Below are 6,424 nucleotides of genomic sequence, written 5' to 3'. Positions count from 1 at the left end.
TGTGGCCAAACTTTTGCACTAAATACTGTTCTGTACAGGATTGCTTTATTTGCTGTCTCTTTATGCTACTGACTGTTCTTGCACTGTACTTGGTTTGCCCAAGGCTTTGTAATGCAGAAGCTGAGCTAGAAAAATTGGGGACTAATAGTTATCAGGTAACTGTTGATGTCAGAGTAACAGTTAAATTCCTACTGAATTACTTGTGAGGGGTAGTACCTCATCAAGTATGCCACCACAAGACTTTACTCTAGTTGAGAAACAAAAGATACTTAATGTTAATCACTCCAATTTATCTTCAAAATGCTTGCACAAACATTTAATGGAATGGGCAAAAGCTTTTGCCCATGTACTGTATTTTGTAATTCATGTCTGAACTGTGTAGATTGGTGTGTTCTGATGTGTTGAACGCATGTTATTTCTTCACCACCTCAGTTATGCTCCTAGAGCTCTCTTCTTAGAGTGCAAAGCTCCATCTAGAGAAAGCCCACAGTAATGCCACATATCATTTTCACCGTGACATGACCTTTAGAGCAGGATGCTGTTGTCCCTACACTTTGACACACCGATTGTGTAAAGGGCTTTAGATGGAGCTGGACAATCTGCTCTAGGTGGCCCTGGTTTGAGCAGGGGATTGGAGCAGATGACCTCCAGAGATCCCTTCCAACATCAACTGTTCTGTGATTCCATGACTTACAAGTCTTGGTAGATAACTAGTTGCACATGATCTTCCAGTATGAGGCAGTAACTAAAGCATTTCATATACCCCAATGTATAATGTGTAATGTAAAATGTATAATAAATAAAGATGTCTCAGAAAGAAGCAGGTGGGGTTGATAGTGGTTTCCTTTTTTTTTTTTTTTTTCCACCATTTGACATGATAAATAACTACTTAAATATATCAATTTCTGGGGCCTACAATTAAAAAAAAAGGTGTTGATGAATGGGAGAGGACTCAGCAGACTGAGTAGAAAACTGGAATGTGTTCTAAAGATAGAACTTGTTTTGTTTAGCTCAACAAAAGGCAGACTCTAGAGTGAAGAGAGAAACCATCAATAACATCATGAATCTGTGGGAAGGACTTGGGATGCTGGCACCTCACCATTTCTCTCCCCTCAGACTGACACAAAGCACTGTAGGATCCATAGAGGCTGGGGAAGGGTGAGAACAACAACAGAGAAAGGGTTAAATAGTGGGAAGTGTATGTTAATTATTTTGTCTATATCATTGAGACTTTTTCTGTATTAGTATTCTTTATTTTCCTTTTTTTCTCTGTAATATTTAAATCTGGAATAATAGTAATTCTTTGGTTAGGCTGCTAAGTTTACAATTCTTGGCTTTGCTGACAAGGTCTTTCCTTTCACCTGTATCAAGATTTGCAACATTAACAAAACTGGGCAAATTTCAATTGATCCTTCCTTTGGTAGTCAGCAAGGTAGTGAGTCACCAGTCGCCACCAGGCCCTCATGTTTGATAACTCTTAGCCTACACAAATGTGGCTGAACCTTCCAGAGTCCATTTATAATTTGAGCCTCCACAATTAGCAAATATCCTGTGCTAATGAATTCCATGACTGAGTTATTTGCTATGTAAAAAAAAAAAAAAAAGGAAAAAAAGTACTTCCTTCTTCACTTAATATATCTCTGAACTTTTAACTGGCAGTGCTCTACTTGTTGAGTTACCAGAGGTGAAGAGCATCTCACTACACTCAGCATATCAGCTGTCAGCTACCTTCATGTGGCCAAGCAGAAGACCTCTAGTGTGTTCTGTTTTCCTGTTACAGATGGACTTCTCTATTTTCCAGTATCTCTGATCCGCCCTTTGCTTTTCTTTATTCTTCTTGTTTTATTATCTGTGTACTTTATTTTTAGAGCTGACAGAAAACAGTAACAATTTCCACCCACAAATAATTTTCCTCTGTCTTTTCCAACAAGCAGTGATTATCTGTGGTTGTCTGGCTTGTGATGGCTCCTGCTGTAACAATAATCAAAACAGATAATATTTTCTCTAGTTCTTTGCTAACATTTACTCTTACAGATAAGTCCAAAACAATTCCATTGACGTCATTGGCACTACTTCAGATTGACATAGCTGAAATTAAAAAAAATAATTTTGATACTATTAAGAACATCCTGCTTGAGGTGGGTTTTGCTGAAGATATAATTTTATAAAAACAGAAACATCTTCAGATTGGATGAAGTTTCCAGTTGATGCTGTCAAAGAAAAGCCAAGAGCATGGTACTGTGACAGGTCATAGCTCATACTTCTGCAGCTCACCAGCTCTTTCCCATCACATATTTGTGATTTTTTTACCTGCAGCAGCTTTAGTATGCATTGCTAAGGCTGGATTTGGTGCTGCTGATGTCAGTAAATTTGTTCTCCAGAGATCTCATTCCTGTCTTAATACTCAATATCACTGGACCTCATCTAGAGTATGCATCAATTAAGTCCTATTATGGAATTAAAAGCTGAAACAACAGGAGCTGTTGTGTGAAGCCAAGCTCCATGCAGGACTGGGCTGGGAGCTCAGCTGGTTTTCCCTGTGTCGGAGTGCATCACAGTAGGTGGGGTGCTGAGGGCATACCCTCGTCTTTCGTAGGAACAGCAGCCAGTAAAAGCAAACACATATTTTTAGTATTCATCTGAAGAGGAAAAGGGATGGATTTGTGCATAAATGAGAAATAAAAGGAGAACTATTTGGGAAACAATGAGGCAGACTGTAATCAAATAGCCAGATGAAGATAGGGAGATCTGAGTTGGTGAAATAAGCTTGTAAAAGAAGCAGATGAGAGAGCATTTGGGCAGATTGCAAAGAGGCTTGAAAAAACAGGTTGGGTTTAAGGATATATCCTGTAAAGACTAAAAAAAAAAAAAAAAAAAAGAATTAAACATATGGACAGCTGTACTGAGAGATCTGTGTAGTTCAGTGCTTCTTATCCCATAAGAACCATCTGGATGAGAATATAATAACAGGAGGAGCATACAGTAGTAATTCTCCATACTGGAGAATACAGGGACTCCAAGTACAGAGTAACACAAGTGCAATTTAAGGCAGGTCAGAGAGAAGCTTAGTTCACTCTGATCATAGCAAGAAACCATTTGGGCAGCAGGTCCCCTTCTGCCCCCCTCTTCTCTGCCAAGTAATTGTGTTTTCATACTGCTTCAAAAGAAGGGAGGAGGTGAGGAAAAAATCATTCCAGAGTTAACAAAGCCAGGTGTTGGAGCCATCCTTGTAAGGGATGGACTCCGGACAATCATTTATGCATTAGCATGGCCAAACATCCATCCCTGGGAGCAGTTGGCTCCTTAAGTTGCTTGTTAACTGCCGCAGTTAACAGAATGGGGAGGTGGATCTTGGTGGAGCCATAGGAGCAGCACATCCAGTATCATCTTGGTTCAGAAGTGGGGAGGTTGGAAACAATCAGACTGCTAGCTTTTAGTCAAAAGGAATGTGCTTTTAGTCAGGATAACTTTTTAGCCAGACCTCTCAAATCTTTAATGTTAATAATTTTATCACCCCACCCAGAGAAATGGCTTAGGGCTTAGTAATTTATGGGTAGGAGTATTGTATTATTATTATTATTATTATTATTATTATTATTATTATTATTATTATTATTATTATTATTATTATTATTATTATTATTATTATTATTATTTTCCTCCATGAATTTCTTCAGGCAGTATTTGAACCATGTAAAAGGACTCAGATTATAACATAAAGATCATTCTGAATCTTTTGCCAGCTTCTTCCCTCTCCCCTCATAGGCTCTCCTTAATTAGCAGAAGACCACAAACACTGTTTAATTTCTTTTGGGGGGACAAATGCAGTAATAATAATGCATTTTTAAAATTATTATTCATGATTATTCATAATTTAAAATGAACCCTGGACTGGCTGCAACAAAGAACTGCAAATGCTAAAGACACTTTTGTTAGGTCAGAGTGAGACTGCATAAAGAAAGTGAATATATTGAACTCTGTTCACACCGATAATTTAGTGTTTCTGATTAGGGTTTTAAAACATGCAATCTGGCAACTGGTGAAAGAAATTTACCTGGTAAATCAATGAGTATTTTTTATTTATAGTTTTACTTACTGCATATAAATAACTAACATCTATACATAGAAACAGATTTTCTGAGGCAGTCACATTTTCAGGCTACAAGATGATTTACATTATTTTTCTTTTTCAAACGTAGTTTAGCATCAACTATGGAAATGGTGTAAAAAATATTTAATAGCTAAAATTTCAGAATGAGCTAAGTAATTAGAAAGCTGTACTGATTGCAGTTACTTTCTAGAACAGGGGCTCATGTTCATAAACCAAGCTCTTCTGGTAAACACCCACTATCTTTAAAAAAACAGTTCACAAATCATGCCCCTACTACTTGGTGTAAAATAATTTGATTCCAGACTTGAAAATTTCCTCAAGAATGGTGGCCTTTTAGGAAGTAAGAAGAGTTGGACCTTATATTATGACACCAGGACTGGATTATCATTTGTTGAAATCAGACAAACTCTACTGAATGTCACTTAATGTGTAGAAATATCTCACTGAAAAACAAAGCTCTGGGAGCATGTATTGCTCAGGGCATGACCTGAACATTTTATTTCTTTAATCTCAGGCACAGAGAACCAGAAAATGAAGAATTGTAGGCTGCTAAATGAGCTTCAGAGCTGGGCTTATGGTTACTTTGTGTGTCGGCGGACCATCTTCCTATAGATGAGAACAATGACCCAAAGATGTATTTCTTACCTTGAGATATTTCAACTAGTATTTTGCATTCATCTGGGCAATGTCAAAGCAACCCTCCATTCTTGATGCACTGTCTTGATATCTTTTATTCTACTATTATTAGGAAAATTAATACATTAAAAGACAAATGAAAGAGTCCTTATGCCTCCTATAGTCTCCTTCCTGGCTTTCTTCGTAGAATTAAATGCTTTAGTTCCCAAGATTCCAGAGGAAACTAATTCCAAAAGAGACAGTGCCGCACATTTCACAGAGAAGGTCTGGATTAAAGATGATTCTCCTTCATCGTGTATCCTGCTAGACTGAAAGAAAGGACTGTCACATTTGAATGTGCATTACCTCCACATAGCCAAGCACTGTTACAGTCATTAAGGAGAAGAGGAGACAATGCTACTTGCATTAATTAAATAATACCTAAAAGTATCTGAAAATAATATGTTATTTAACCTGATAGAAAGAGGAAAAAGCAGTGACTTAAAACTAAAAAAAGGGGATTGATAAATTCCCTTCCCCACCCTGCCTCCAAATGATAAATTATGGCTTTGGAAATCAAACTTCATCACTTCATTTAATATCTTTAGACATACAAACTATTTCAAACACTTCTTAAGTAATAAATATTTAAATTCTGGAAAATGAAAAAAGCTAGAGCACAGTAGTATTACTGTGCTTTTATTCAAAGGAATAAAATAACGTGATATTTTTTCAATTTATGCTAATCAATTTTAACCTGTACATACATCTGTACATACATATGTACAGATGAATTTATATAAGACAATTATAGTTATAACCACTTCTAAAAAGAAAGAAAAATGAATGGATGGTACAACTAAAATTATCCAAACATACATTTTGTCTTAAACTTTTATTAGAGAGCAGATGCTATTTCTGATGAAGTAGAATCAATAATGTAATGTGAATTTAAACCATCTTTTTTTCCTAGATGTCCTTGTACTTCAATTCTATCACAAGTATATCAACTTTGTTTTCTCAGAATGTCACCCTGTGTTTGAAGAAGTAGGCTCAGGATACCTGAATAAATGGGTAAAGTCCCAATAATAGCTCCTCTAGGGTAGGAACCATGACTTTTTTATAGGAGTAAGGATTATCCTTTATATGTGTGTGGTCAAAGGACTCATCCTAAATGTAGACAGTTTTCCTTCCCAAGGCAGACTACATTTGCTGCTCATTATACTATCTGGAACAGCAAAGATGCATTTTAATATCTTTTTATTTAACAGAACAGTAGTGCAAGCTACTCAACAAAACTTTGAAGTCCTACCAACACAAAATACTTTTTGTGTTGGTACAATTACCCATTTCTTATGTATGGAAGAGGAACAAGCAGATGCTATTTAAAAAAACAAAATTAACTCAGAAGTCCTCAGGTTTGTAGTGGAGAGATCATGTAAAAAGTTACACAGAATGCAACCGAACAAAGTGAAGAAGGAAGAGGCAGCGGCCCCTTGCTCAGACTGCTCTTGTCCCTGATCTCCCTTTTAATAGAGCTGTATTGTAACTGCTGTGGGTTTGTGAATAGGTTAGACACCTTCATCACGGTGTAGTGCAGAGTTTGCCGAGCTGTACCACTAGATGGAGGCAGATATTGCGTAGTTACATCTAGTAAGCAGGACGAGGAGCATACTGAACGTGAGGAGAGCCAGTGGC

Source organism: Anas platyrhynchos, chromosome 1 (genome assembly GCF_047663525.1).
Source record: "Anas platyrhynchos isolate ZD024472 breed Pekin duck chromosome 1, IASCAAS_PekinDuck_T2T, whole genome shotgun sequence".
Classification (NCBI taxonomy): Eukaryota; Metazoa; Chordata; class Aves; order Anseriformes; family Anatidae; genus Anas; species Anas platyrhynchos.
Note: the sequence above shows the minus strand (reverse complement) of the source record.